Genomic DNA, 22,421 nt, shown 5'->3' with positions numbered 1-22,421 from the left:
GTCCGCCTTGTGCCTGGAAAGTGCTTTCTTCTGAGTTTCCACTACTTCTGGCTCTAGCAATCTTTCAGCCTCCTACTCCAAGTATATCTCTGAGCCTTGAGTGGCAGGGTTTCATCAAGGCATTGACCTTAGGGTTCAGTACTTCAAAGTAGCTCACTCTAGGCACATTGTCCAACTGTGGATGTCTTCGTTAATTACCATATAAAGAAAGAAGAAATTTCTCTAATGAGGGTTGAATAATGCTCTTTTATATGGGTATAGCTATATGTCATTAGAAGTCATTGTATTGCTATTTTCCTTTAGCAAAATAATAGGGTTTCCCCTAGGTCTGTGATCTATATAGTCTCAATTTCTTGGTAAATAACAATAAATAACAGTGTCATGGATGAGTGGGGGCATTAAATTCTATAAGATGAGGTTGGTTGGTCACATATCATTTGTGTCACCATTATACCAGTTTATCTTACAGGCAGATGTAGGTCACTGAGTTTGTAGCTGAGTGAAATTGATGATACCTTCTCATTTAGTAGCCTAGAAAGTATTTTCTTAAACCCTGAACACTAGGCAGTGAGTGTGGAGCTTCTAGTTGGGAATCTGCTCAATTTGTCCACATTCTATGACATAAATAATTAGTGTCTTTAGCAACAGAACATTATCAAAATGGCAAAAACCCACATGATCACCTTATCAGATACATAAGAGGTCCTTGACAACATCCAAAATCCATTCATGATAATTTATAGAGAAATTAGGAATAAAAGGGCATAACTCAACATAGTAAAAGTAATCAATAGCAAGGCCACAGCCAACATTATTCTAAACAGAAATTCAAAATATTTCTATTAGTATCAGGAGCAAGACAAGCCCACTCTCTTAATGCCTATTCACTACAGTACTTGAATCTTAGCTAGACCAATTAAACAATTGAAAGAGATATTAAATAGGAAAGAAGGAAGTAAAAGTTTCCTTATTTGTAGATTATATAATTTTATACATAATCCCCCAAAAGACTCTATCAGAAAAGGTGTACAACTAATAAATACCTTCAGCAAAGTAGCAGGATACAAAAATCAGGAGCCTACATGCAAACTTTGCTTAAACCATTTTAAATAGCCTAGTTTATAATCATGTGAGACACATAAGAGGTCAAATATTGTACTGAATCAAAATGAATAACTGAGACTCACCATGCCTATCTACATATAAGGACATAAAGAGTTTCATTGAAACTTGTTAAACTAACTGATAAGTCACATATCTGAGTTATATCTGTGATCGATGATTGAAAAGATCTATACCTTTTGGAATCATGACAGATTATATATATAATGTGTGATACATTTATGTTTTATATATATATATATATATATATTTATACACATCTAAACTGTTAAATTCATTATATTACCATAAGAATTGAACTTCATGAAACAAGAGTTAAGAATTCCATTGCCAGAGAGTCCAGGATCTAGCCGTAGCCCTACATTTACTTTTTCAAATTCCTTTTATTGTATCTAGGGTGTCTCATGCACCGGTGATTATGAAAGAGATTTGTTGAAAAGCAGCTGCATTACTAAAGCAAAGAAAAAAATGCTACTTTAAGCATCCTGAAAACAGTAGCATGAGACTCTGAATATCTGCTCTGCTCACTTGTTAGCATTAACTGCTTCATCATAAATGTATTGCTAAAGATTATGAATTATGAATTTCTCTACAGTTTTCTTCTGGAGCAAATAACCTCAATGCATGCACTAAGAGTGTATCATAAATCACCAACTGCAGCAACTGTCTGTTTCTTACTTTCTAATCAACAGTGCCTAACTAACCAGCCTCATTTTTCTTGTACTACAAACTCAAGAATCGTTATTCTTTTTAATTCTTTTTTTTTTTTTTGGTTTTTTTGAGACAGGGTTTCTCCATGGCTTTGTAGCCTGTCCTGGAACTAGCTCTTGTAGACCAGGCTGGTCTCGAACTCACAGAGATCTGCCTGCCTCTACCTCCTGAGTGGTGGGATTAAAGGCGTGTGCCACCATCGCCCAGCTCTTTTTAATTCTTCATCCATTGCAAGAAAGATTTGTGTTTTCTCACCATTCACCTTGATAATGACAATTCTTCCCCAAGGGAAAATATTTTAGTGCTGATATCAGGCTTTATATGACACTATAATGATAGAATGTCTGTCTAGAAATTGCCAATGTGAGCCACGACATAATTTCATTTAAAATAGAGCGGTGTAGGCCATGGGGAAGAATGGAGTTTCTCCACTGGTTTCCACTTTAAGCTCCTGCCTTGAGTTCTTGCATTGGGCTCTTTTGATGATGACTGCAAGCTGCAAGGTGAAATGCACCTTTTCTTCCCAAAGTTGCTTTTGATCAATGTTTGATCATAGCCACAGAAAGAAAACTAGATCAAAGTCCCTGAACTGCCAAGATCTGGTTGCTGTTCAAACATAGCCTGCAGTCCTCCAAAGCCAAGTGTCACCCAAAGAAACCAGCCATCATTGCTATCTTGAGTTCTATAAGGCTTCCTTTTATTTGTTACATTTCCTGTTACAGCAGCAGAAAACCTGCCAGAGTAACCTAAGGACAAAGGCTGAGCAGGTAGACTCCACCCTGGAAGGAAATCATCACTGCAGGAGTGGGGGGCCCTTGGCCACTTGATTCTCAGCCACAGGAAGGAAACAAATCCTGAGATGAATGCTGGTATTTTGCATGCATCTCTTTATAATAAATCTCTTATCCCATTGATGTCCTCACATTCAAGATAGGATTCTTTCTTCAGATAACCTTTCTGTATCTCTGTTGTATGTTTTACTCTTTTGGCTCTTTGGGGAATGCCACCCAGCTCTCAAATGAATCACACATAGAGACTTATTCTTATTTATTAATTCCCAGTCTTAGTTTGACCTGATGCTAGCCAGCTGAAGTTACCCTCCCCCGACTACTTTTTGCCTCTGGGCCTTTTCCTTTTTTACTTATGTATGTCTTACTTTCCCTTCTTACTCTGTGACTGGCTGGGTTGCTGGGTGGCTGGCCCCTAGTGTCCTCCTCTCCTTGTTCTATTGGTGTTCCTCTTCCTTGTTTCTTTTATGTATACTTCCTGACTGCCAGCCTCATATAGCTTTGCTTCTGCCTCACTATTTTCTGTTCAGCTCTCTTTTAGACTATCAGATGTTTTAGAGAGGAAAAGAATTATTCCTTTTAAATAATTTTCTCCAACCTCCCTCCCTCTCTCTCTCTCTGTATGTGTGTTTATATGACAGTTAGCTTCTGCTGACAACTTTACACAAACCTACAGGTAACTGGGAAGAGAAAATCTCATATGAAAAACATGCTTCCATCCTATTAGCTTATGAACATGTCTGTAAGACATTTTCTTGAATTTCAGTTGATGTAGGAGGTCCCAACCCACTGTGGGTGATGTCATCCCCCTAGGCTTCAGGGCTGCATATATAAGGTTACTGAGAAAACCAATAAGTAGTGTCCATCCATGTTTCTCCTTCAAGCCTCTGCTTTGAGTTCCAGCCTTGGTTTTCATAGGTGATGGACAACAGTCTGTAAGTCAACTAAACACTTTCTTCCATGAGTTGTATTTCTTCAGCATTCCATTCCAGCAGCAGAAAAATAAATTAGAAATAGACAGATAGATATAAAACCAAATAGATCAATAAATATAATTTATCATAGGCAAAATAGTCAGTAGCACTTACCAATTTGTTTTCAAGGTTTTGTGTTGGGAAAGAGTTTTGACCCGCTACGAACTAACTGCACTCAAAGTCATTTTGTCACTATCTTTCCTCAGATAATGAAAGGAGGTGCCCAAGATACCACTGAGAGAGTCAGGAAATCTAGCTGTTTTTACATGTGCCCAGAATACTTAGAAAATGTCACACAAGACTTAACCAGTGGTATGTGCTTTAGCTTCTTCTTGCTGCAAGCAAATTACCATAAATATGAACTTGAATTTCACTTAGCTCTATTGTCATAAGAATATATAAATCAGAAATCTGACATGAACTTGTGTCAATATGCAGCAAAGACAGCACTCCCTTGGTAGATTTGGCATACAATCCATCCCTGTCTTTTGATTCTGATGCCAAGTCTCCCTTATAAGTACTGGCCATTTTAGACATAAAGCAAAGAAAACCAGCCTGAAATTCACAATTCCAGAGAACCTAGACAACAATGAGGTCTCTATGAAGGACATACATGGATCTAATCTACATGAAAAATAGAAAAAGTCAAAATCTCTTAAGTAAATTGGGAATATGGGAACCATGAGAGAGGGTTAGAGGGGACAGAAGAGAAGAGAGGGGAGCAAAGAAAAATGCATAGCTCAATAAAATCAATTTAAAAAGGAAAAAAAACCTCGTCATTCCACTGGGTCCACACACCATCAATTATGATGCGTCCATCTCAAGGCTATGAGATAAGAAACCTTCACTGCATCTGGAACAGTCTTACTTTGCTATGCAAATGCACTTGGTCCCAGGTCTGGGAGATGGAGGAACACATATCAAGAAGGAGAGTTATTTTGTGAAATGCAGGAATAGATCTTCAGGAAGAGCATTATTCTACCTGCTGCAGTATTACCAGGCCAAATACTTCCTGCAACTCGCGTTTATAAATTGCAGATCCTATGCCACAAAGTGTCCTGTGTGCAAAGGCTTCTGTGGTGAAGAATGGGAGCACAGAGTGAGGCAGACTCGGATTCCTATGGGGAGGATTTTAGTCTGATATAAAATCAGTCTGTCTGCCATACACTGGCTGGGGTATTATAAGATAAAATAGAGAGTGGATTAGCTAGAGAGAATGTTTCCTCCTGGTTTGTGTTATTGAGCAGTTTAGGTGCTAACAACCATTCACATTATATTGCATGAAGTTGTTTGCCGTCCATGTTAAAACAATTCCAGGGGCCTCCCTGCTGCTCCGGTGTCAGAAACTGGACTGGAGTACACATTCCTCCTCCATCAAGAATATCCTCAGAAGAGGTGCGCAGTCTATTTTTCAATAGCTAGGAGCTAAAGATACATTTCTGTGTGAGAATGGGAACTACAAAGTGAAGTACTCAGAATGCACTCAGAGAACCTTTTCAGTGGGTAAGGCAGAGAATACCATTACAGCAGCATGAATATGGCCACAGGCACTTAGTGGGTTCCAGCTGCCCCTGGCTGCTGGTGGACAAACTCACAAAGCCAGAGCTGCTGTTCAGGTTTCATCTGAAGAGGTAATGGAGTCCCTGCTGGACCCCAATGGCCCAGTTTTGTGAATACAAAGTATTTATGTAACATAATCAGTGGGTAGTAGGCCAGTGCAGCAGAAACAAAACGAAATAGATTCCTTTAGACTCCATGAGATGGCTAGCTGATACAGCCGAGTATGCCACTGAATACCCAATGAAGATACTGCAAGCATAACAATGCTTTGGAATTTAGAATATTTTTTAATAGCAATCATTTGTACCATATGTTCTTCATAGATTAATTTTGTCATTTTTATCTTCTTTTATTTTTCAATGAATCTCAATCACACACTGTGAAGAACTTAGGGATTTTTTTCTTAGAACCTAGGCAATTTTATGTAAGAAGGGTCAAATAAATATGTGCTGTGTAAGGAACATCTTAACAACCAGAATTACAGGCTCAAAAGACTTGCAGGGTTTTCTCCAAGTAACAGAGACTCTGTCATTACTTTTCTGCCCTTACATTATGTATAAAGAAATATATAGACTGTGTATAGCACCAGAGTCAAATCAACCTTTCATTCTTGATTGCTTTGCTTTCAAATGATAAAAAAAATAGGTGAGCAGAATTGCTCAAGGTAAAGGCATTTGTTGAGAAAGTCTGGTGACCTAATTTCAACCTGGACCCATGGATAGTGTGATGGGCTAGGAAACTGCACAGCAATGTCCTCTGACCTTCACATATGTGCAATGGCGTGCATGCACATGTGCACATGCATGCACATGCACACACTAACACACACAAACAGTGCTAATAAATAATATAGAAATACCACAAACCCATTTTCCAATTGAGAAAATCAGTAACATTTTTCCTTTAATTTAAAATAAACCTAGTTAAGTGTGAGACAAACACAAAAACACAAAGTTCAGTTCTCCATCAAGGCTCTGCCTCTTAAAGGTGTCACAATCTCCCCAAATAATGCCACCAACTGGGGATCAAGTGTTCAAACACATGAGTCATTGGGGTAGGCGTAGCATTTCTTTTTCAACCAACAACAGTAAGAAAACATTAACAATAATCAAAATGCTTAATAAAAATAATGCAATTCATTTCTCATCTCTAGAGTAATTTTATATCAACAAAACCGACTAGTTTTCCTCTTTAGGTAGCATCACCTGTCTCATTTCTCTTCTTTTCAAGTTTTGTCTTTTTACAAGTTCCGTGAAAATAGTCACTAAAGGATTTTTATTTGGAAATAATCTGTAGTATTTGACAATCTCCTAAGCACCAGGATTCATAACTCACATTATTCAAAACTATAAAAAGGTATTTTATGTGCCTGGTTTCTCTTTTCACATGATTTTGTTGTGTATCTTTCTTATGCTAAAATCTTGAGGAAAATTCATTTGCTTTGCCAACCTTCAGGAGAGACAGTTGTTCTGAGATAAGGGTCATTACTTTCAGCTGTGTATTGATTGTTGACTCAATTAATTTTCACTGGGTACTGAAAGCTCAATAATCACTGAGCTAGCTTGGGCTAAGATAAATGGCTCAACAGAGCAGAGACAAAGTCATGAATCTGGAGATCCATGGAACTGATTGAGATGGGGATCTCTTAGGTATGGGACAGATATATTAGAGAGTACATTGGATATATTAATAAAAATGGAACAGATTTAACTGATTTTTCTGTAATATTCTAAATGTTTACAGTAGCATTAATATCAGTCAATGCAGACATTTTCTTCTGTCACTCTGTCTTGGTACTTTCCTCCTGTTTCCCCTGCTTCCTCCCAACCATGTTGGCCATCTTTTTTTACTTGCTTTTTCTTTTCTTGGGCTGTTCAGTTTCTGCTCTCTGTGGAGAACATTTTATAGCTGTCACAAATTCTTTAAGGTCTTGCCTGTCTCATCTTGCCAATAAAAAATGAATGTTACACAGACACTAGCAGAGAAAACTCATTCTTCATACCTCCTTCCAGACAAGGAACAAAAAGGGAACAATAGACAGAAATAAACAATATTTCTCTCAGGGGAACTCTGTAAAGAGTAGGAGGGATAAGAAAGGAAATATATTTGGAACATTCAATATACATGAACAAAAGGGGAGTATAAGATCCTATTAACACTGAGATAAAAGAGGTATCTCCTGTTAAAGTCTATGTGGAGCCCCTCAGAAGGGGGTTATTATAGAGGCTGAAAGATGCCATAAGAGCAAACAGGGTGGAAAATGAACTGGAGACATTCTTAGAGATGGTACAAACCTGCAGATTCATGAAGGTACAAAGGTGAAGGTGGTTTTAAAGAATTTGACAAGGTTCAGTACAGTTAACGCAGGGTGGGAACTGAATTAGAGTTGAAGTTACAGTTCCAAGCAGAGGATCTTTCCCAAGGAGTCTTACATTTCAGAATAGAGGTATTCTCCATCTCTACACAAAGGTCACTGGGGGTCATGTGACATCATAAACTCCTTTAGTATTAATACATTGTTAATTTATTTTCTGACCATTTGTTTGTCTTCTTTGCAGCACCTCTCCATCCTCACTTCTGAGCCATAATAACATGTAGCTTACATTTGAGACCATTCTACGCAGCATCTTCTGCACATTGCTTTGTTAGGATGTTGTATGTTTTCTCTTCCTTTTTAGGATGTGAATTTCTTCCAGATTAATGCAGAGTGAACTCCTCTGTAGTATATATACTTAAAGCTAAAACTAAACATATTGTACTGTTTCAGAAAAAATATTAAAAAAGAAAATCACAGCTTTTGGAGCAACTCAATTTCACAAGCTAGAGTTCAGAGACAGGGAAAAAAGAGGCAATTTAGCTGAAGTTGCTGTGGCAGTGATTTATCCTATTTGTTGACTTTGCCAAAGATGCAGAGATCACAGTAGGTACATTAGATCCATAACAAAACTTTTTATAGACTGGTGAGAATCTATTTCTCATTTCTATAGCTTTACCTGGAATTTTGCAAACAGGCTGAATTAAGGTGGGCATCTACCCTGTGCCCTATGAAATGGAAGACTTATTTCCCCCAACCACAAAAAATACATGAGTTAACCATTTGCAGTATTTGAGTATTTCTAGCTTATTTTTTTTCCATTCCATTTCTGAATGGAAAAGATTAGGAAGACAGTTTGACAGGTTAGAGACATCACAGAAAAGCACAGAGGAGCACAGGCATTAAGGTTAGGTGTCTGTATCTGAATGTGGACTTTGGTCTTTTCCTTCCTTTGGGCATGAACATTAGTCTTTGCTGGTTCTTGAGTCCTCTATTTCAACAAGAACTTGTATCATTGATTTTTCTCCGGCACTCTACCTAATATGCACCTTGGGTGCTATCACTTGTTTTTTAAAGACCTTGTTATTAGGGAATATTATTTTAGGTGTGTTACTTTTGTTTATGCTGCATTTGATTAACTATGAAGCTATGACTCTTTGCCTGTCTAAAATGCCTGATGGTCCAAATAAAGGAATGAACAGCCCATAGCGAGGCAGGGGCAATAATAGGCAGGACTGGCAAGCAGAGAGTATAAATTGAAGAAGAAATCTGTGGAGAAAAAGAAAGGAGAGCAAGAGAACAAGGAGGGGAAGACACCACGGGCTATCCACCCAGTCAGTAATGGAGTAAGAAGAAAAGAAACGTAAACAGAAACAGAGAAAGATAAAAGCCTAGGCAAAAGGTAGTTGGGATAATTTAAGAAAAGCTAGCAAGTATCAAGCTAAGCTATGGTCAGACATTCATAAGTAATAATAAGCCTGCACATAATTTATTTGGGAGCTGGGTGGTGGGTCCCTCAAAATGACAAAAGAGTGAAATATCAATATCTATCAGGAACTTGCTAGGCAGCTTGGGTCGGCTGGCTGGCATGCCTCAGGAGATAAGCTTGTCTTTGTCTTCCCACTTCTGGGGTTGCAGTATGCATCAGGCATCACTATGCATGGCTTTATTCTGTGGGCTCTAAGGATGTAACTAAGGGTTTCAGAATTGCATGGAAAGCATTGTGTAAGCTGAGTAGTTGCTTTAATTCTTCCTAACTAATCTTTAACACTCATAATCCCAAAAGGGAAATCTAAAGAAAATGCAAGGATATGGTTCCCTGAGTTGGTTATCTATATTAACATATAAACAAAATGTTGCTCTTTCTTTCAGTCCTGTATTTCCAAATTGCTCTACAAGCTCATTTTTTTTAGTGATGCCAGATGCTCCAAGCCCTTTCACAATCAGGGATGGAAATATGAGGAGAGCCATAGTAAAAAATGTTGAATGAGTTGGCGAGATAGTTTCCAGCTGAGATCAAGCAAAGCAACAATCAGGCTTTGTGGTTTAGCTCACACATTATAAAGCAGTGTGCCTGGTGCTCCTAAATGGACCATATTCTTCATATTTTGTGCATTTCAGGGGTGAATTCATTGTTCAAAATATTCCAAACATGCTAGGGTGCTGTCTCATGTATCTAGACAAAGGAAGGGCACATTTTGCCTTATGGAGACAGAGTATATGCTGTATAATCTTATTCAGGCATGTAACATGGTTGACCAAGAGCTCAGTTGAGCACAGCTACAGAGAAATAACATGCCATAAGGTTCTGTAGTGATCAAACAGTGAAACGTGATGAATAGAAATGTAAAGACATATGTACTCATATTCACTAGCTTTGATACTGTTATAGTTGAAATGATTAAATAAATATGAATATTCAGCAGTCCATGACATACACAATAGGAACTTTCTGCTATAAAAGTGGCATTATTTCTATATCTGAGAGTGAAAACAGATTCTAAAGTCGATTTTCCTGACACAAAGGTACAGGAAGACTCAGGGAAATGAAAAGTCTTGCTGGATGATAATTCAGGCAGTGAGTGACTGAGGTAGCATTGGAGAACCCCTAGGCCTGTGATCAGCCTAAGAATCATTGAACTCACTCTGCTGAGCTGCTGGGTGGGGCTGTCCCATGGGTATGGATTCAACGGAGAGCCAGAGCTCCAGGCAACCAAGAGAGCTCTGCCTGTGGATGAAACTGATGGAGAAGGGAACTGTAGCCATAGTACGGTTCAGAACACAGTCATGACTGTCTCAAAAGACAAAAGACAACCATCAGTGGACTGGCTAGATTTTGTCAAGGTGACTCCAAGTAAAGTCATGTGGGAAGACAGAACCTTGATTTAGCAATTTCTTTAATCAAATTAGCTTCTTGGCATATCTATGTGGCCTGTTTTTAGCTGCTAATTGTTGCAGGAGGACCCATCCCATGGTGGTTAGTACCATCTCTGAGCAGATGGGCCTGAGATGTATAAAAAAGTAGCTGAGCAAGTCAATAAGCAGTTTTCCTCCGAGGGTTCTGCTTCAGTTCCTGGGTCCAGGCTCCTATGTTGATTTCTTGTCCTGGCTTCTTGTGGATAGAAGTGGAACTCATATTAACTCTTTTCTTCCCCAAGTTCATTTTGGTCAGTGTCTTATCATAGAATATTACTACAAAATCTAGGTTTAATTGGTGTACATTAAATGAAAGTATGCATATATACTACATTTACTTTTATATTATGGCTGACTTTGTATAAAATATATTTCTATTTTGTGTACCACAGTCATGAAATTAATATGTACTCACCAATATTCTGACTCAATTAGGCCAAATGAATATTTTGTGAGGATGGTATTTACATATTTTCTATACTCATAACAATGACTTTTTTAACTTATCACAAATTAATTAAGTTTATTTTTAATTATTCAATTGATCTATGTTCCCTTTTTGGCTCATTGTCCTGTAAGAACTTGTTGACAATTTCTCTGTGTTACTCCTTTTCATTTTTTTGTTTCATAAACAATATCAAAGCATCATCATAGATTCTTCCTGAACATCTTGTTTGTAATTGGTGTCAGTAATCAAAATACAGAAAAGTATTTCAGAAGAGTAGAAGAACAGAAAGGGTTATTCTGTAATGATCAATTGAAGAATTGAATGAGCCCTAAAGAAGGTGTGGGTGGATGCTGAGGATACAGATAAAATGTGCAGTAGCTTTCTATAGACCCGAAAACCTCCAGAAAGCTTTGTTCTGCAGGGAGGAGGTGGAAGGGTGGGAACGCTGAAAGTAACATAATGATTACATTAAAAATTCAGATTATTTTTTGAAAGCAGCTACATTTCCTATTCTACAGCCCACACCATGTTATTTTTTGATACTAAATCTGTATTACAGCAATTTCAGTTACTCATCTTGCTTATCTGATGCACATCTTGAATGTTTTTCCCCATTGTATAGACTGCTTTTTCATCCTGTTGATTATTTCCTTTGTTACGATAAGCATCTTAGATGAGCATAGCATTATTCATTTTTTTTTACTTTGTTTGTCTGTGCTATGTAGAAACAAACCAAAGAATAATCACCTGAGCCTAGTATTTTAAGATAATACCCCTGTGTTTTACACTAACAAATGCAGGACTTGGGGGTAATAACCTTTAACTGTATTTCACTTAGACTTAATACTTTAACTGTATTTCACTTATACAGTGGACAGATCTGGATTTATTCTTCTGCATGTGGATTCCCAGAACCATGAGTTGAAGAGATGGTCCCTTCCCCAATGTGTGCTTTTGTTGCCTTTATCCAAAATCAGTTTGGGAAAAATAGATGGATTAATTTCTTACTTTTTTGTATTTCTAATGGGTTGTCCTTATTTTGGAGCTAGTTTTCTGTTGTTTGGCTACCACTGCTGTTTAGTGTCTTTTAAAGTTAAGGTGATAAGGCATTCTCAACTTATTTTTCTGATCTATAGAGTTTTAGTGGAGAGTGTGTTTGTGTAGCATTATGTGACTCAAGAAAGAAAGGCATCCTGATGCCAAATAGTTACTTTAAAAATGCTTGATATCAGGTTGGTGAGATAGATCAGCCATTAAAGGCTTGGCTCACAACCCTGGTGGAGGGGAGGGGAGGGAAGGTGGAGGAGAAGGGGAGGAGATGGAAATTTTTAAATATAAAAAAATAAACCATAAAAAAGAAGAAAGCCAAAAAAATATTACAAAACTTAAAAAAATACCTAATATTACTAATCAAAATCACCCAGTATGAATAACTATTATTCATAAAACAACAGTGTCCATACAGAGAAAATGGACACTTCCATGCTGTTGAAGGATTGAAAATTTGTTCAACTATAATGCAAATCATATGACAAAAAAGATATGTGCCATGTTTATGCAACACTTTTCACAAGACAGAGGATCAATGTGTCCAACAGTAGATGGGTGGCTACAATGACCTAATATGTATACAAAATGAAATACTAATCAACCATAAAGAATTCTTACCATTAGAAACTATATTGTTAGCTTGATGGGTACTAGTGAAGTGAGATAGGATAGGATAGGTTGTACTGTAAGATTTTTATAAAGTAAATCCATTTATGTGAAATGAGATAGGATAGGATAGGTTGTACTATAAGATATTTTTATTAAGTAAATCCATTTATGATAATGTATATCTTTCTAATGGTAATCAGATTTGCTACAACTTGGACATCAAGGGGCAAACACAAAAAGCATAAATTCAAAGGAGTCTTAAGCAAGCATGGAGAGGGGAAACTAGATATGATGGGGAAACTACATATGGTCATCACTGGTGGCTCATCTCACTGATAAAAGTACCCATGTTCTTACTCTATTTGAAATGATTTTCTATTACTTCTAGAAGAATGAGAGCTTTGGAATAAGGTGTATCTGGCAGACATCTATAAAAATGTTTAATAATCGCTTCAGATGTATTCAGATTGGTAATATTTTCTGGTACTTGCCTTGTATCTAATGATCATTATAGGTTTTCACAAGTCTAGAGACCTAATTCTGGTATTTATGGCTCAATATTCAATACTTACCACATCCACATATTCAGGAGGATCATTTGCATATTATATATATATATATATATATATATATATATATTGGTTTTTCGAGACAGGGTTTCCCTGTAGTTTCTAGAGCCTGTCCTGGAGCTAGCTCTTGTAGACCAGGCTGGCCTCGAACTCAGAGATCCGCCTGCCTCTGCCTCCCGAGTGCTGGGATTAAAGGCGTGCGCCACCACCACCCGGCCTTTGCATATTATATTAATGTGCATGTCGGCTCTCATGAACTGAAGAATTGCAAGGCTGAAGTGGTGTGGTAGCTGTTATTAACAAATATTTTTCAAGTAAACGAACATCCATTCAAAATCAGTGTTTCACATTATGCCTAAGGATACCAGACAGTTTGTTTCACTCCATATTGACCATGTATGATTAGTACAAATTTTAAAATGTGTGTATATAATTCTGAGTTTTGGCATGTTCTTTCTGTATCTTATTGCTATCATATGACCAAAGAGATGGACTGTACTCCAGGAGGGCGAATGCCATGCAGATGGGTCATTCTCATTGGCTAATCACAGTCCTGGTTGACTGTCACTAAACATGCAGCCTGATGGCTCTTTCTGACTCAGGGGACTTTCAGTCTCCACCCAGAAGCTTCTCTGCTGCACTCCATTGTGACTGGGCATTCAGGAGATAAAAATCGACAATGACCATGAATTTGTCTGCATCAGGGTTGGAAAAAAATAGTTTGCTAATGTATTATGACTACCCATTCATGGCTTTAGAGTTCCATGACTCCTAGGAAATATCACACATTCTGAGAACAGCCTTTTCTCTTAGTGTCTGCACTACTCAGGCAAAGTCTGTAACACTATATTCAAAGGAAAACAGACCATGGAAGTAGACAAATGCTGGACAGCACAGATGGAAGGTTTTTAATACTTTGTCCTTGCTATAATGACTCTCTGTAGTAAAAAAGGAAAAAACGACATCTTTTTCTTTAAAAACGTAGGTGAATTGACATAAAATGATTGGATGCTTTTTAAAAAAAATCATTCCTTCTCATCTTTATTTACATATATTTTAGTTGAATTGATTTTCATCATTTAACACTAAGAGGATTCAGGTTATAATTGAAGTTTTCCATGGCCTTCCATTTTGTCCTGTGTGTGCACAGTTTTATGGGATATTATCTTTTAAAACATATATCTATTTTAAACATTATTTACACACTTGGGACAACATGGCAGATAAATGTGAATGTCAGTATATTTCCTTGTAGTCACATCCTCTATGGCACCACACATAAAAATTTAACCAGCTCTATGTCTAATGGAATAATCTTGTCTGTGTTCTTAGCCTACTTGAAATGGCTGTATCAGGGCCCAAGAGTTGGTCACTATAACAGTAGTTCTGAAGCAGAAGCAATTTTATCATACAAAAGACATTCGGTAATATGTTTTGTCTATTACAACCATAGGAAGGCAAGATTGATATCTCAAGTAGAAAGAAGGTCTACCTAGCAATGTGTGTGACTATACAATAAGTAGGTTGCACAAACTGTTAGCAGTGCTGGAGCTGATAAATCTTGGCATGAGACTTTATAAATACACTTTTCCCTCTTTATTCACCTATCGATTGCAAAAGTAAAATCAAAGTCAATCAGTTTGTAAGTGAAGGGATATGGAAAATCCATCGATTGTTCTAACCAAAATTATAATTTGAGTATGTTCTGCCTAATAATGTCTTAGTACTTTATTCTAGACAGACTTTTGGCAAAAACAGCCATTAACTCATCAAGTAGAACAAGTGTATAATGTGTATCTCCCAGGGCATTTCAAGATGAAAGTGGCACTGGGTCAGCTAATTAGGAGAACGCATATATTTTATAACATTTAACTGCGATAGAATGAAAGTGAGCGAAGGTTGAAAGAAAAATGGAAAATTATTTCCTCCACTTTTATATCTAGGTGATCCATAAAACATATAAATTATAGACATCAGTAGTTTAAAGCTTCCAAACTCATACATGTACCATTTTGGCTCAAGTTAAGCATGTACATGTGTTTCTTTGAGATTTTTTTTTCTCATGGTTTATTTTTTTTTATATTTAAAAATTTCCATATCCTTCCCTCCTCCTCCCCCCTCCCTCCCCTCCTCCTCCCTCTTCCCTCCCCTCCTTTTCCCCCTTCCCTCCCCTCCCCTCCACCCATACCTCCCCTCCCTCCCTCTCAAGGCCAAGGAGCCATCAGGGTTCCCCACTCTATGCTGAGACCAAGGTCCTCCCAACTCCCCCCAGGTCCAGGAAGGTGATCGACCAAGCTGAGAAGGCTCCCACAGAGCCCGTCCATGCAGAAGAATCAGAGCCCAGCGCCATTATCCTTTGCTTCTCAGTCAGCCCTCGCTGTTGGCCACATTCAGAGAGATGGGTTGGGTCACAGGATCCATCAGTCCCATTCCAACTGGAGTTGGTGATCTCCCATTAGTTCTGTCCCACCGTCTCCATGAGTGAACGCACCCCTCTCGTTCTTGACTTTCTCCCTCATGTTCTCGCTCCTTCTGGTCCTCATCAGGACCTTGGGAGCTCAGTCCAGTGCTCCAATGTGGGGCTCAGTCACCTTCCCCATCTGTCGCCAGATGGAGGTTCCCTCACGGTCCTGACTTTCTTTCTCATGTTCTTTCTCCTTCTGCTCCTCATCAGGACCTTGGGAGCTCAGTCCGGTGCTCCAATGTGGGGCTCTGTCATTTTCTTCATCTATCGTCAGGTGGAGGTTCTAAGGTGATATGCAAGAAATTCATCAGTATGGCTATAGGAACTGGCCTTTTCAGGCTCCCTCTCCTCAGCTGCCCAAGGAACTAACTGGGGGCATCTCCCTGGAAACCTGGGAACCCCTCTAGGGTCAAGTCTCTTGACAACCCTCAGGTAGCTCCTTAAATTAAGATATATGCTTCCCTGCTCCCATATCCACCCTTCCTATATCCCAAGCACCCCGTTCCTCCGAGCTCCCCCCATTCTCCCCTTCTGTGTAGCCCAAGGTGTCATAAAACTTAACTAGTGGCACACTTCCTGCTCTTCCTGCAGGGGTTATTCTCCCCGGATACTGCCTCTCTCTTCCTGTCCCCTCCCAGCTCGCACCCAGAATCCCCCCCTCATCCTCCCGTCTTTGGGGCCACATAATCCCACAGCTCAGCCTGTTTGAGAACTCGGGACCTGGAATTGAGTGCACCCAGGCCAGTGGGAGGTCCCCTCCTATATTAGCCTGCCTGTGGCAAGGTAGGCCTTTGTCAGAGAGCTGCTTGGCCTGCAAGGGGACCTGACAGTCTGCCAGAGGTTCCATCATTCTTTGTGGTGAGTGAGGAGCAAGTGCCAGAACCGCGGCAGCTGCCCAGAGAGGGACCACCTACATTCCACAACTCCCCCTGCCACCCGCACACTTCCTGCTCTTCCTGCAGAGGTTATTCTCCCCGGATACTGCCTCTCTCTTCCTGTCCCTTCCCAGCTTGCACCTAGAATCCTCCTCCCTCACCCCGCCTCATCCTCCCGTCTTTGGGGCCACAAAATCCCGCAGCTCAGCCTGTTTGGGCACTGGGGACCTGGAATTGAGTGCAGCCAGGCAGGTAGGAGGTCCCCTCCTTCATTAGACTGCCTGCGGCAAGGTAGGCCCTTTGTCAGTGAGCTGTTTGGCCTGCAAGGAGACCTGACAGTCTGCCAGAGGATCCATCATTCATTGGGGTGAATGAATTTAATTCATTGGGGTGAATTAAACTTCTAAAAGAAGACACAAAGGGGATTATTCAGAGGAACAAATGGGCAGGCGCCAATGCAAGAATTCCTCCAACAATTTGAAAAACAACATGAAAGCACCAGAACCCAGCGAACTAATAACAGGAGGACTTGAACACACTAATCAAGAAGAAGTAGAAAAAATTGACTTTATGAAAGTAATAGAGTCCCTTAAAGAGGAGGTGAAAAACTCCCTTAAGGAAATGGACGAGAAGAATAACAAAAAGTTTGAAGAATTGAGTAAATCCGTAAACGATATCCTAGGAAACCAAGAAAAAACAATCAAACAGATAATGGAAACAGTGCAAGACTTGAAAACTGAAATGGAGGCAAGGAAGAAAACACAACCCGAGGGCCAGCTGGATTTGGAAAATCTATGTAAACGAACAGAGACTCCAGAAACAAGCATAACCAACAGAATACAAGAGATAGAAGAAAGAATCTCAGATTCTGAAGATACCATAGAGAAAATAAATGCACTGATCAAAGAAAACAGCAAATCCAACAAATCCTCATCACAAAACATTCAGGAAATCTGGGACACAATAAAAAGACCAAACCTATGAATAATAGGTGTAGAAGAAGGAGAAGAAATACAGCTCAATGGTTCAGAAAATATATTTAATAAAATTATAGAAGAAAACTTCCCAAACCTAAAAAAAGATATTCCTATTAAGGTTCAAGAAGCTTACAGAACACCAAATAGACTGGATCAAAAAAAAAATCCCCTCGCCATATTATAATCAAAACACAAAACATACAGAATAAAGAAAGAATATTAAGAGCTGCAAAGGAAAAAGGTCAAGTAACATATAAAGGTAAACCTATCAGACTAACACCTGACTTCTCTATGGAAACCATGAAAGCCAGAAGGTCCTGGATAGATGTTTTGCAGAAATTAAGAGACCATGGATACAAGCCCAGATTACTATACCCAGCCAAGCTTTCATTCACTATAAATGGAGAAAACAAAATATTCCAGGATAAAAACAAATTTAAACAATACATAGCCACAAATCCAGCCTTACAGAAAGTAATAGAAGGAAATTCACAAACAAAGGAGTCCAGCATTGCCCAAAATAACACAGACATCTAGTGACCCTTCACCAGCACATCGCAAAGAAAGGAAACACAATCTCTACTACCAAATAAAAAATGACAACCAGAGTTAACATCCACTGGTCATTTATATCACTTAATATCAATGGACTCAATTCACCTATAAAAAGGCACAGGCTAAGAGATTGGATACGAAAACAGGATCCAAGATTCTGCTGTTTACAAGAAACACACCTCAACCACAAAGACATCTACTCAGAGTAAAGGGTTGGGAAAAGGTTTATCAAGCAAATGGACCTAAGAAACAAGCCGGTGTGGCCATACTAATTTCTAACAAAGTTGACTTCAAACTAAAATCAATCAGAAGAGATGGAAAGGGACACTTTATACTCATTACAGGAAAAATCTATCAGAATGAAGTCTCAATCCTGAATATCTATGCAGGAAAAATCTATCAGAATGAAGTCTCAATCCTGAATATCTATGCCCCTAATACAAAAGCACCCACTTATATAAAAGAAACATTACTAGAACTCAAGACAGCCATCAAACCAAACACACTGATAGTGGGAGACTTCAACACTCCTCTTTCACCAATGGACAGGTCAATTCGACAGAAACCCAACAGAGAATTAAGAGACTTAATAGAGGTAATGAACCAAATGGACTTAACAGACATCTATAGAACATTCCACCCAAACAGGAAAGAATATTCCTTCTTCTCTGCGGTTCATGGAACCTTTTCGAAAATTGACCACATACTCGGTAACAAAGCAAACTTCCACAGTTACAAAAACATATTAGTAACCACCTGCATCTTATCGGATCACCATGGATTAAAATTAGAATTCAACAACAATGCTTCCCCAAGAAAGCCTACAAACTCATGGAAACTGAACAGTCAACTACTGAACCACAGCTTGGTCAAGGAAGAAATAAAGAAAGAAATGAAAGTCTTTCTTGAATTTAATGAAAATAAAGACACAACATACTCAAACCTTTGGGACACTATGAAAGCAGTGCTAAGAGGAAAAGTCATAGCACTAAGTGCCCACTTAAAGAAAAATGGAGAAAGCACACATTGGAGACTTAACAGCACACCTGAAAGATCTAGAAAAGAAAGAAGCAGACTCACCTAGAAGGAGTAGAAGACTGGAAATTATCAAACTGAGGGCAGAAATCAACAAAATAGAAACACAGAAAACAATCCAAAGAATCAATGAAACAAAAAGCTGGTTCTTGGAGAAAATCAACAAGATTGACAAACCCCTAGCCAAACTAATCAAACGGCAGAGAGAGAACACACAAATTAATAAGATCAGAAATGAAAAAGGGGACATAACCACAGACACAGAGGAAATTCAAAGAATCATTAGATCTTACTACAAAAGCCTGTATGCCACAAAATTGGAAAATGTAAAAGAAATGGACAGTTTTTTAGATAAGTACCATGTACCAAAGTTAAACCAGGACCAGGTAAATGCTCTAAATAGTCCTGTTAGTCGCGAAGAATTGGAAACTGTTATCAGAAACCTCCCTACCAAAAAGAGCCCAGGACCTGATGGGTTCAATGCAGAATTCTACCAGAACTTCCAAGAAGACCTAATACCTATACTCCTTAAGGTATTTCATAATATAGAAACAGAACAGTCATTGCCAAATTCCTTTTATGAAGCTACAATTACCCTGATACCTAAACCACACAAAGATTTAACCATGAAAGAGAATTACAGGCCAATCTCACTCATGAACATCGATGCAAAAATTCTCAATAAAATACTGGCAAACAGAATCTAAGAACACATAAGAAAAATTATCCACTATGATCAAGTAGGCTTCATCCCAGAGATGCAGGGCTGATTCAATATATGAAAAGCTATCAATGTAATCCATCATATAAATAAACTGAAGGATAAAAACCATATGATCATCTCATTAGATGCAGAAAAAGCATTTGACAAAATTCAGCACCCCTTTATGATAAAGGTCTTGGAGAGATTAGGGATACAGGGGTCATTCCTAAATATAATGAAGGTTATTTACAGCAAGCCGACAGCTAACATCAAATTAAATGGAGTGAAACTCTAGGCCATCCCACTAAATTCAGGAATGCAACAAGGCTGACCACTCTCTCCTTATCTCTTCAATATAGTACTTGAAGTACTAGCAATAGCAATAAGACAAAACAAGGGGATCAAGGGGATTCGAATTGGAAAGGAAGAAGTTAAACTTTCATTATTTGCAGATGATATGATAGTGTACATAAGCGACCCGAAAAACTCCACCAAAGAACTACTACAGCTGATAAACTCCTTTAGAATCGTGGCAGGTTACAAGATCAACTCCAAAAAATTAGTCGCCCTCCTATATACAAAGGATAAGGAAGCAGAGAAAGAAATCAGAGAAGCTTCACCTTTCACGATAGCCACAAATAGCATAAAATATCTTGGGGTAACTATAACCAAGGAAGAGAAAGACCTATTAGACAAGAACTTTAAGTCTTTGAAGAAAGAAATTGAAGAGGATACCAGAAAATGGAAGGATCTCCCTTGCTCTTGGATTGGGAGGATCAACATAGTAAACATGGCAATACTACCAAAGGCAATCTATAGATTTAATGCAATCCCCTTAAAGATCCCATCAAAATTCTTCACAGATCTTGAGAGGACAATAATCAACTTTATATGGATGAACAAGAAACCCAGGATAACCAAAGCAATCTTATACAATAAAGGAACTTCTGGAGGCATTACCATCCCTGACTTCAAACTCTATTACAGAGCTACAGTATTGAAAACAGCTTGGTATTGGCATAAAAATAGAGAAGTAGACCAATGGAATCGAATAGAAGACCCAGATCTTAACCCACAAACCTATGAACACCTGATTTTTGATAAAGGAACTAAAAGCACACAATAGAGGAAAGAAAGCATCTTCAACAAATGGTGCTGGCATAACTAGATGTCAACCTGTAGAAGAATGAAAGTAGATCCGTGTCTATCACCATGCACAAAACTCAAGTCCAAATGTATTAAAGACCTCAATATCAAACTGAACACACTGAACCTGTTAGAGGAGAAAGTGGAAAGTACTCTACAATATTTGGGCACAGGAGACCGCTTCCTACGTATAGCCCCAGCAGCACAGACATTAAGGGCAACATTGAATAAATGGGACCTCCTGAAGCTGAGCAGCTTCTGTAAAGCAAAGGACACTGTCACTAAGACAAAAAGCAGCCTACTGATTGGGAAAAGATCTTCACCAACCCTGCAACAGACAAAAGTCTGACCTCCAAAATATATAAGGAACTCAAGAGACTAGACTTTAAAATGCTAATGAACCCAATTAAAAAATGGGGCACTGAACTGAACAGAGAATTCTCAACAGAAGAAGTTCGAATGGCCAAAAGACACTTAAGGGCATGCTCAACCTCCTTAGCAATCAGGGAAATGCAAATCAAAACAACGTTGAGATACCATCTTACACCTGTCAGAATGGCTAAAATCAAAAACACCAATGATAGCCTTTGCTGGAGAGGATGTGGAGTAAAGGGTACACTCATCCATTGCTGGTGGGAATGCACACTTGTGCAACTGCTTTGGAAAGCAGTGTGGAGGTTTCTCAGGAAATTTGGGATCCACCTACCCCAGGACCCAGCAATCCCACTCTTGGGAATTTACCCAAGAGATGCCCAATCATATTACAAAAGCATCTGTTCAACTATGTTTATAGCAGCATTATTTGTAATAGCCAGAACCTGGAAACAACCTAGATGCCCTTCAGTGGAAGAATGGATGAAGAAAGTGTGGAATATATACATATTAGAGTACTACTTGGTGGTAAAACACAATGACATCTTGAATTTTGCATGCAAATGGAGGGAAATAGAAAACACCATCCTGAATGAGGTAACCCAGGCCCAAAAAGATGAACATGGGATGTACTCACTCATAATTGGGTTCTAGCCATAAATAAAGGACATAGAGCCTATAATTCGTAAAAATCCTAGAGAAGCTATATAAGAAGGTGAACCCAAAGAAAAACATATAGTTATCCTCCTGGATACTGGAAGTAGACAAGATTGCTGGACAAAAAATGGGGACATAGGGGTGGGGTGGGATGGGTGAGGGGGGATGGGGTGAGAAAAGTGTGAAGTGGAGGATGGGAAGAGCTTGGGGGAATAGGATGGTTGGGATATAGGAAGGGTGGATCTGGGAAGAAGGAATTATATATCTTACTTAAGGGAGCCATTCTAGGGTTGGCAGAGACTTGACTCTAGAGGGATTCCCAGGTGTCAAGAGGACGCCCCCAGCTAGGTCCTTGGGCAGCTGAGGAGAGGGTGCCAGAAATGTCCAGATCCTATTGCCATACTCATGAATATCTTGCATATCACCATAGAACCTTCACCTGTCATTGGATGGAGAAAATGACAGAGCCCCACATAGGAGCACCAGACTGAGCTCCAAGGTCCTGATGAGGAGCAAAAGGAGGGAGATCATGAGCAAGGAAGTCAGGACCGTGAGGAGTGCGTTTACCTATTTTGA

The sequence above is a fragment of the Arvicola amphibius genome, chromosome 3 (genome assembly GCF_903992535.2).
Source record: "Arvicola amphibius chromosome 3, mArvAmp1.2, whole genome shotgun sequence".
NCBI lineage: Eukaryota > Metazoa > Chordata > Mammalia > Rodentia > Cricetidae > Arvicola > Arvicola amphibius.
Note: the sequence above shows the minus strand (reverse complement) of the source record.